We start from the raw sequence: 11,715 nt of genomic DNA on the forward strand, positions 1-11,715 counted from the left end.
CGCAAGACCCTCGTCGTCAGGAATCAAAACTTTTAGTTGCGTAAAAAACCAATGCCAGGAATCATCATTTTCAGTGTCAACCACTGCGAAGGCTATTGGAAAAATCTGAAAGTTACCATCCTGAGCTAGTGCTGTGAGAAGCGTCCCTTTGTATCTACCATTAAGAAACGTACCGTCGATAACCACAACTTTGCGCATGAAAGGAAACCCATTTACGCTCGCACCAAACGCAAGAAACACATACATGAATTTTCCATTCTCATCGATTTGAAGACGCGCAACTGTACTCGGATTTTCCCTTATTATCATGTATAAGTAAGAAGCCAAGCGTTCAAACCCACTCTCAGGTGTTCCCTGAACGATTTCCCTTGCAAATTTCAGCGTCCGGTAAGATTTCCAATATTTCATCTGTTCACATGAAAAACGATACACATAACTCAGCCACATCATACAATTAAGTCAGTCACAACTTAAAACTAATTCAACACTATTTTAATATAACCCGGCCGCATTGTGTAAATATATCAGCCGCTACGAAACACATATTACTCAGCTGTTTCGTAAACATAACTCAGTTACACCAAAGTAATTACCTTTACACCAAACTGCTTAGTGATAGCTATTCCAACACTCGTAGGGCGAACGGCCGGACCAACGTCGCCGAGAAAGTTCTTGTACAACTCTTCTAAAATATCTGGTGTTGCATTTCGACATCGATTAGAACGCTCAGTTGTAGAACATGTATGATTCGATTCGTAAATACAAACATAGAACGCCGGGGATTCCCCTTTGGTAGAAGCACGAACCCTCCAGATACATCCATCAACCCAATACTTAACAATGAATAATGTTCGGGTTGATATGTCTACATCATAATCAAATCGATCCTTCACTATAAGAAGTTTCAGTTGTCTCTCCAAATCGGCTTTACTCTCGTATCGTTGCCCTACCGCAAGATTTAACGACGACATCTCCAACCTTGGAAGAACCTCCTCACTCTCTTTAGACCCGCTCATCGAGAAGTTCTGATATATCTTCTTGGGAGGTATCGTTGGTGACTCTTCGTCTTCTAAAGGAGACTCACCGTATGAGCTGAAGTTATCATCTTCAGATGACGCACCGTCCGAGTCGTCGAACATATCAAATCGGCTATCAAATTCATCGTCTTCTTCGTTTTCTCTGCCTGTTTCATCTTCTCCGCCTACGTTCTGATTTTCTCTTTCCACAATACTAGAGCAATCAATCTCATTGTTCTCTTCTTCCTTCTCCGAACTGCAACCATCGTAACTCCCACTGTAATTATCGTCTCTGGACTCAACTTCTGACGCTTCTACTTCTGACGCTTCTACTTCTGAGCTAAAACTGAAGTTTGTTTTAGTCTTCTCTCTTGCTCTGTCGTCCTTGTTCTCCGTAATCTCAACACAAAGACGTAGTTGTTCGATTTTCTTTAGGGCTACAAAACCTTGCAACTGCCGAGTATTGGACACGTACACTGGTGGAGTGTCGTGCGCCATTGTTTTCAATGATTTATTCGAGAACATGTAGCTTAGCAGAATATGATCACTCATTTCATTCAATCCGTAATCATCGAGAACAGACTTTGCGAAAGCTTCATGTGTAGAGTTCTCATCTAAATGGAGAACTCTACACCCTCTACTATCAGCGTTGAATACATATTTGTTTTTCTTAATCCAGTTACCGGAAACAATAATAACCAGATCCATAACCAACTGAGATAGATGAAGAAGAGAAATAACGGGTATGAAAGGGGAGGAGAGGAATATGAACAGGCTGATTAAAACCTAGTTTTGAAATTCTTTCGTTATTGATGACATGGCAAATCCGAATTGATGACATGGCAGCTGACATGGAAATTCGGTTTTTCAGCCACCAAAATAATATATAACTCAGACACCCTAAGTCAGTCCACATGTAGTAAGTAAGTCTGCCGAAACGTGGATACTAGTTTAGTAATTAATCTTTTTCAATAACCCAGCTGTAATTATGATGAAATACAATAAGCCAACCATATCGTTTAACAATTCAGCCGTAAAACAATATTATTCTAGTAATTAATCTTTCGCTAATAACTCAACCACAATATAGCTGAGTTTCATGTTAAACCATCCAGTTTCGGCTGATTTAAGATAACCCAGCCGTCAAACATCCCATAACCCAGCCATTCGGTGTTCATTAACTCAGCCGTGGGTATATAACTGAGTCGTGTCTTTACTACGACTCAACCAAATTTTTCAGAAATCAATCCATCGATGATTAAGTCAGCCGTAACGTCAGTACGTAAGTCAGCCGTTGTCCAATAACTCAACTAGATTCATATAACTCAACCCTTACGCGTGGTTTACTTATTGTCTTAAATCAGCCTTTTTTACTAAGTCAACTATTTTATTATAAGTCAGCCAACACTTATACATATACCAGCCGTAACGAAAGACGTATTCTTATACGGCTGACTTAATGAAAACACGGAAGCGTATTCCTACGTGTCGCCAGATTTTTGCTTACGTGGCGTTAAAAAGTAATGGCATTCTCGTAAATACGTTTTTTCTCATAACGTGGATAAAAGACAAAAATGCCAGTAATAAAAAAATGATTTGTATGATTCTGGTCATAAGTCCTAAAATATATAATATCTGAGTCAACTTCTCTTATATTTATTTCCATTCAATTTAATCCCATCACGGAAATGACTCTGAACTTGTGATTGTGATAAACTGATCATAATAGAGGTGGAACTCCAAGTTAATTAGTACATAATTCAAAAATGCAGTATGCAAGAAACTAAAAAGAGTTACTTGCTTAGGCTTTTTTTTTTTTTTTTTTTTTTTTTTTTTTGGCTCAACATCAACTTTCATTAACCAAAGATGAATACAGGATTTTAACCACACAAGTTAAACCCAACATACAAACGACGAAATCTAGTAACACCTAAGATCACTAAGTTGGATCTTACGCTACCCGATTTGAAACGTCGCTGCATTTTTCACCACTCGGAAACGACACCAACTCACGACACGAGATGGCCGTTCCTTAGACCCTACTAAATTTGACCACAAAGTACGAAGACAGTGATAACACAAAGAGACTCGAAGCATAACCGGTTCTAATTTTTTAACCGCCTATAGTCTCCTAATGATAAGCCTTCAGCACATGTACTAACAGGACCATCACCACTGGCGCATACCGACCAAGCTCTTGTCCCTCTGGCATCACCATCCCGACCGTAAGCCATAAACCGGACATGAGTGCCCGGAATGAAAAGCGGGTTTGACGTCGGAAAACGAGCAAGGATCACCAAATCGCGGCTTCAAAGGGTGCAGAGCTCATACCGCCGGGATGTCACCGACGCTGGGAAGTACGGCTCCACCGTGCTTCATCAGCAGAAACCTCCACTCCGGTTGACAAGTCCTTCGTCGAGAGTTCATGCCGCACGTCGTCTCCGGGAACCGAAGAACGAGCCCCTTTCCACCGCCCGTCGCAGCACTCCTCCAGCAGTCTCACCGTCGCAGGGACATGTAGATCTGTGATGAAGGAGATGTCACACCTCGTCACGCGCCGACGTCGTGAATCTTCCACCGTAGATCCCAAAAAGGGAAAACTGGATCTGTGAAATTTTCAACCCTAAAAGCCGACTTTCATCTCCGTCGGTTCGCCTTGATCTCGCCGCCACTCCATTGGAAGCCAAAAACCATCTCCGTTGAACACAAGAGATCTCTAGGAGAGGTCTTCAACAGCACAGAATCGCAAGCATATCGACCAAGTGAAGCCCGAGGAGGATGAAAGCAAAGAGAAAAACGAGAAAGGGAGAGAGAGGGGATGCCTCCGGCGACGCCTAGCAGTGGCGGCCGGAGCTAGGGTTGTTGGAGTATAGTTGTCTGCACGCTCGAGAGAGAGAATGTACTATTGGTGTTGTTACTTGCTTAGGCTTTTAGGGGTTCCGAGCCCCATTTAGAATTTTCTTTTGATGAAATATTTAATGTATTGTTCAACTTTGAAAAAAATATATGTACAAAGTGTGTTATTGGATTTTTAAATTACAGCCATATTGAGTATGGATTCAGCCAGGATAAATAATATAAAATTTGAGAGACTATTATAGAGTAATATCCTACAATAGCACAACTTGTTTTTTTTTTTAAAGTAACAAATCAAGAAAAATTCACAAAATAGCATTAGTTAAAACTATTTTTTTTGTTTAGTGATTATGATTTAAGATTTAGTATTTATAAATTAAGATTAAGATAATTGTTTAATTTTTTTTGATGATCTGGTTCTCGATGCTTTCGAAAGAGACCCGACTAGCGCCTAAAGACTGTCTACCGGAGCTGAACCGGGGAGTCCATAAAAGTATTCAGCAGGAACCATCTTTTTCATCCCATTTTAGTCGACAGTGGCTGGAATTCAAACCTAGGTGGCAGAATTCACAGTCGTGAGCTCTTTACCACTAGACCACAAGCGGCCGGTTATGTTGTTTAAAGTTTAAAGTAATTCAGTTTTTTGACCTTTTAATTAAAGGTTAATTTGTGAAATGTACATATTGAGATAAGAAATGAAAAGAATAACCATGTAATAATCACACGGTGGAACATGATAATTATTTTTTTAAATGATATTTTGACCTTCTTCGCGAGTACCGTGATAAAGTTTGCACATACTTTTAAATAATTTCAGCATAGACTTTTTATATAGAAAACATATAGTATAAGATTTAAAATAATTTTGATTACATTCATATTTTTGAGAATATATATCCGTTTTAAAAAACAAGTTATAATATGTGAAAATGTATACATATCTTTAATAAAATTGTTTACTTACAAAAATTATGTTAAAGAGATTGAAGGTAAATAAATAGAGATAGGGTGAATTTTTATCTAATTAATTAAATCAGGAGTACAAAACTGAATTGACCCTAGCTTTTCCTAAATATTTACATTTTCTCATGCCACTGCAATATTAAATAAATAGAAAAGTTCTATAGGATAGCTCTTTTAAGTTTTTGTCACAAAATACTTCAGCAGCTTCGTTCTTTGCTACTCCCACTGTCAAAACTTCTTTTTCTGATTGGCATTCAAGGCTTGGTCATCCCATCACTCAAATTCTAGAATCTATCTTATCTAAGTTCTCTTTACCTATTTCAGACTCTGTTTCCCATAATTTTTCTTGTTTTGATTGCTTATCTAATAAAAGTCATAAGCTTTCTTTTGCTCAAACCTCTATCTCCTCCATTCGTCCACTAGAATACCTCTATACTGATCTATGGACTTCTCCAGTGGTCTCTGTTGACAAATACAAACATTATCTTCTAATTGTTGACTATTTTACTCGCTATTCATGGCTCTACCCTCTACAACTAAAATCCCATGTCAAAGAAACTTTTATTCGTTTTAAAGCCCTTACAGAAAACAAATTTCAAACCAAAATTGATACTCTCTTCTCTGATAATGGAGGAGAGTTTATTGCTTTACGCTCCTTTCTCTCTGAAACTGGTATCTCTCATCGCACCACACTTCCTCACACACCAGAACATAACGGATTGTCTGAAAGACGACACCGTCATATTGTTGAAACTGGTCTTTTTCTTCTTCATAAAGCTAATCTTTCAAACACATTTTGGTCTTATGCTTTTTCTATTGCTGTGTATCTAACAAATCGCATGCCTACCCCAGTTCTATCTCTAAACTCTCCCTACTCTCTACTCTTTAAAGCTCAGCCTAATTACTTAAAGCTAAAGATTTTTGGTTGTCTTTGCTTTCCCTGGTTACGTCCCTATCAAAATCATAAACTTCAAAATCGTTCAACAAAATGTGTTTTTCTTGGCTATTCATTAACACAGAGTGCTTACCTATGCTATGACACGATCTCATCTCGCTTGTATGTCTCACGCCATGTACGGTTTGTTGAAGACACATTCCCCTTTCCGTCTCTCACCAAAAATTCTTCTCTTCCTACTGCTGAAGTAAATGACTGGACTTTTTCCGTCTCTGTCACTTCCACGACGTCGGTGCCGCCAGAGACAGCTCCTCCTCAACCGCCACCGAGTGCAGATCGATAACCGCTATCGCCATCTCCTCCCCCAATGCCATCCTCTCCAATAACTGAAAGTGATCCTCTCAACTCACCCGAGCCTGCCCAACCGACCCTAAATCCGAATGACAATACCCAAGCCCATTCAACACCAAACACCAAAGCCCACCTAAATCTCAATCTCCCTAACGAAGCCCAATCAGAAACCAGAAACCCCACCGCCCAACCACTTTTACCTGAGGCCCAACCAAATATCTCAAGCCCAGTAAACAATAATCTCTCATCCTCTTCCCAACCAAATCGCGTAAATCCTCCGCATCAACCCGTCGTTGAACCACCGCCAAATCAACACCCGATGACAACCCGTGCCAAGAAAGGCATCTCCAAACCCAATTCCAAATATGCCTATGCCACCAACCTCAGTCAATCCCAACCCTTCATCCCTACCACTATTGCTCAAGCCCTAGCAGATCAAAATTGGAGACAAGCCGTCATTGATAAGTTCAACTCGATTGTTGCGAATCACACTTTCTCTCTGGTCCTTCCGTCACCACATCAGAATCCGGTTAGCTGTCGACGGATCTTCACCATAAAATACAACCCCGATGGCTCTGTTTGCAGGTACAAGGCTCGCTTAGTCGCAAGGGGCTACACTCAGCTTCCTGGCATTGACTACACCGAGACGTTTAGTCCCGTGATAAAATCAACGATAATTCGTCTGGTCCTGAACATTGCGGTGAGTCCCTCCTGGCCAATCAAGCAACTAGACGTGAATAACGCTTTTCTTCAGGGCACATTAACTGAAGAAGTCTATACAATTCAACCTCCCGGCTTTGTGGATGATGATCTTCTGAATCATGTTTGTCGATTGCACAAAGCTCTCTATGGTTTGAAACAGGCGCCGAGGGCTTGGTACAAAGATCTAAGCAACTATCTTCTTCAGTCTGGTTTCGTCAACTCTGTCGCTGATACATCATTGTTCATCTTACGCCGAGGCTCCAGTCTTCTCTACATGTTGATATATGTCGACGACATTATTGTTACTGGTAATGACACATCTCTTCTCCAGACGTTCTTGGATTCTCTCGCAACTCGTTTCTCAGTGAAAGAACCAGAGGATCTTAATTACTTCCTTGGTATAGAAGCTATCAGAACTCCTTCGGGCTTACACCTAACACAGCGAAGGTATATTCTGGATCTTCTCTCTCGGTTTAAGCTCATGAATGCACATCCTGTGTCAACACCCATGGCCACGCATCCAAAGCTTACAATCAACATGGGCGCTCCTCTGTCGGATCCTAAATAATATCGCTCAGCCGTAGGAAGCCTTCAATATCTTGCGTTTACGCGGTCTGATATCTCTTACGCTGTCAACAAGTTATCTCAATACATGCATGCTCCGACTTTGAATCATTGGCAGGCGGTCAAACGAGTCATGCGTTACCTTGCTGGAACGGCTTCACATGGTCTTTTCTTCAGTCACAACAACATCTCCTCTCTTCATGCTTACTCGGATGTTGATTGGGCTGGTGATACTGATGATTTTGTTTCCACAAATGCCTACATTGTTTATCTTGGTAAGCATCCCATCTCTTGGTCATCAAAGAAACAGAATGGAATAGTTAGATCCTCCACTGAAGATGAATATCGATCAGTCGCAAATACTTCTGCGGAACTTCGTTGGGTCTGTTCACTCTTGGTTGAGCTTGGGATAAATATTAAGGGTCCTCCGGTTATCTACTGTGACAATGTTGGTGCCACACATCTATGTGCAAACCCTGTTTTTAATTCTAGGATGAAGCATCTAGCGCTTGATTACCACTTCATCAGAAATCAAGTAACTGCTGGAGCACTCCGTGTAGCACATGTCTCCTCCAAAGATCAGCTAGCTGATGCCTTGACAAAGCCACTCTCTCGTGCTCCTTTTATCTACTTCTCTTTCAAGATTGGTGTTGCTAAAGCACCTCCATCTTGAAGGGGCGTATTAAGGAAAGAAGATACTATCATAAACCATCGTATATTCTTTGTGATACTTGTGTATCAATCATCTTGATTTCCTCCTATAATCACTCTTGTACAATGTATAAATATGTGTATACTCTGATCAATAGAAAACATCCTTTACATCTTATAGTTTCTTGGAGAATAGAAGAGAAGAAGTCTCAAACAGAGATCTCTTTTCGCCGCAAACAATCACATACATGATATATGTTATTTGCTTCCCTTCTTCTTCCATTCAATGAATCAAAGAAGAGTGTCACTAGCTTAGCTACGCTTACGTTGCGCCAAGAAGGTGCAAACAAGAACGAATCAAGGTGAAATCATGTTAAATTGAGGGATTTAGAGTTTATGGGTTACGACTTACGGGGCTGGGAAGTGAACTTTTAAGAAAAAAAATTTTCTACTCCAAGTGTTTTAAATTAAATAAAAATTTTATTTAATTTTTTTTGTTTAATTCAGTTATTGGATTGGAGTATTTTAGACTTTTGCTGGTATTTTTTCTTTCTTCCTTTTTGTGTGTTATTCTAGTCATCATTACACAAGAAATGTAACGTTATTGTAGATAATTTCTCTTATAATATAAGTTGTTGTTTTTTTCATGCCTTCTGTATTTAGAATGAAAAAAAAAAAACATGAGAGCTCAGTAACAAGGCCTATATCAACCGGTAATCAGAAGAATGCAGAGGACCCAACCTTTGCTTTGCACAAATCCTCATAGCTCTCAATGCACCAGCCGGGAATCGAACCCGGGTCTGTACCGTGGCAGGGTACTATTCTACCACTAGACCACTGGTGCTACTTGTAATCTTTTGATTCAATTCAGAATGTATTTGGAAATATATCCCAGCAACAGAAAAGGGTGGGTAATTCTTTTGAATCTCTCTCCTTTTATACAAAACAAGTATGGTTTTGTGATCTTGATTAAAATTACAGACTCGGGAGAGGACCGAGATTATCAGGTCTACAAGTCTGGTTATGTCGGTCTGAACTTATCCCCCTATATATTAAAAGAAAAGTCACTTTAGTGATTTCTGGTGACGTGTCGTTCATAGGTGAAGTTTCAAGAAAATTGTTATAATTTGATTGGTAGATGATTTTAATTTTTATTTATTTAATTTTGATCTAAAATTTAAGGTAAGTCTAAAATCATTTAACATCACTTGCCATATAATCTACAGAATAACAATTTATGGAAACTGATTCTCGAAATTATAGAAAGATTAATAATGTTTTATTTATTACTTTTAATATTTATAAACTATAAAATATAATGAACGAAATTTTATATAAGATAATTATAATTGTTTTATACTCTACTTGATGAATTGTATTCGAATATAATTATATAATAATTATTTTAAATATTAAAAAAATCAAACATGTTTATTAATATTATTTATCGTTGTTTAAAGAATAAATTTATCATAATTTTAAAATAATTTACAGAATGTTATAAATTATTAATAAAATTAAATTTATTTTATATTGAATATTTGTTTATTGTTAAATATTTTTTAGAATTTCTTTTTGATTTATTTTTTCCATCGACACTACTAAAAAGGAAAGCCCTCTAAATACTTACCTTATTTTGTAATTTCGATATATCATTTAATTCATCGATCTCACTATAATAGGAAAGTACCATTGAATACTAATTGCAAGGGAAAACATAATTTAATGACCAATTAACATCACTTTCCAAATGACTTACATAATATTATTAATAACTATTTATGGTAACTAATTGTCGAAAGTATGGTATATAAATCCATTTTATTAATTCAAATAAATATTTTGGATTCCAAATGACTTACATTATATTATTAATAACTATTTATGGTAACTAATTGTCGAAAGTATGGTATATAAAGTCATTTTATCAATTCAAGTAAATATTTTGGTTTATTATTTTATGTAGTCTATAGATATATTAGAATATAAAGTCATTTTATCAAATCAAATAATTTATTTTAATTCATCGATCCCCTATAAAAGGAAAGTAACATTGAATACTGATTGAAAAGGAAAAAATAATTTAATCCCTCTATTAACATTAATTGCGCAACAATATTAGTTAATACATGTAATAATTAGTTTCCTTATTACAAATGGAAAGAATTCTCTTGATTTTGTTGATTGATTTTTTAGAATTTCTTTTTCGATTTATTTTAATCATCGACACTACTAAAAATGAAATCACTTTAATACTTAACTTTTGTGTTTTCTCGATTCAAAGAACATCTTTTTGCGATCATTTCTCTGTTTAATTCATTAAATACTCACTAAATATTTTAGATGTTAGAGAAACGAAATTAATTGACAAGATATTTTCTCTCATAAAATCATGCATTTAAAACTTAATATTTATGGTGAGACTTGTCAACCAAAATTCTGGTGCAATCTATTCACGAGATGTTCTTCTTTAGCTTTATTAACAAGATATTCCAAAAATAATATTACCTTATAAGTATAAGATTTATTGAGAATTTATTAAAGAATATTCTACTTCTTAGCTTATCATGCAAGCTAAATCAATGAGAAACGTCTACCAATTTACTATAAATAAGACATTCACGGTAGAAGAAACGAAATAATTGAACTTTGTATTCTGAACTTTTAATGTTAATAACGTTCTGAACTTTTTTTTCTTCTTATTTTAGAACATTAAGCTTTTATATTTCATGAGAGCTGATTTTTCTTTTGGTTTATATGCAGATACCCTATTATGACGATTTCTCCACTGAAGCTATATATGATTTGATTGTACACCTCTTTGATATGTCATTTCGATAACATCTTTGTTCTTCAATCTGGTAAAAAAATTTTACTCAATTTGATAACATCTCTCAGCTAAATCATTTCAATAGCATCTTTTTGTGCTGCGAATATTTTTTTTTTTTATTTGTAGATTTATATTATTGTTTAGAATTATAAGCTTATATATACACATATTTGTTTTTTGGTTTGCTGATTGTGATTTTGTTTTATATTTTTTCAGAGATGATTTGAGAGAAGTGGTCATATTTCAGACCTCTAAGAGTTCACCATTCCGATCATGCAAAAGATATGCACTTAGAATGGTATTTTCTTTACTGTACATCAAAATTGGATAATCAATTATATTTTTAAAATATCTATAGTAGGATGGTATTTTCTCTACTGAAATAATATCTTATTTCCTAATCTCATGCTTTAATATTTAAACTTTAAGGACAAGATTTGTTAATTAAATCATTAGTGTAAACTACTCCCGAGATATTCTGTTTTTTATATTTAAAATGTAATTTTAGTAACAATATATTCCATAAATAATCCTAACTTATAGGTAGATACATTTTTAAAATTAATTTGAGAACATTCTATTACATAGCTTATTGTGAAAGCTAAATATTTTGGTAAAGTCTAGCATTTTACTTATCTTTTGTGTTTTCTCGATTCAAATAACATCTTTTTGAGATCATTTCTCTGTTTAATTCATTAATTACTCACTAAATATTTTAGATGCCAGAGAAACGAAATTAATTGACAAGATATTTTCTCTCTTAAAAACATGCATTTAAAACTTAATATTTATGGTGAGACTTGTCAACCAAAATTCTGGTGCAATCTATTCACGAGATTTTCTCATTTAGCTTTATTAACAAGATATTCCAAAAATAATATTACCTT

General features: G+C 36.1%; 1 non-coding gene across 1 annotated transcript; it reads right to left on the minus strand.

Moving 5' to 3' along the window:
• Positions 1-8,771: 8,771 nt before the first annotated feature.
• On the minus strand, positions 8,772-8,842 carry TRNAG-GCC. The gene has a single exon. It is a non-coding gene; the product is annotated as a tRNA-Gly (tRNA).
• Positions 8,843-11,715: the final 2,873 nt, after the last annotated feature.

This window comes from Brassica rapa, chromosome A01 (assembly GCF_000309985.2).
Source record: "Brassica rapa cultivar Chiifu-401-42 chromosome A01, CAAS_Brap_v3.01, whole genome shotgun sequence".
Taxonomy (NCBI): domain Eukaryota; kingdom Viridiplantae; phylum Streptophyta; class Magnoliopsida; order Brassicales; family Brassicaceae; genus Brassica; species Brassica rapa.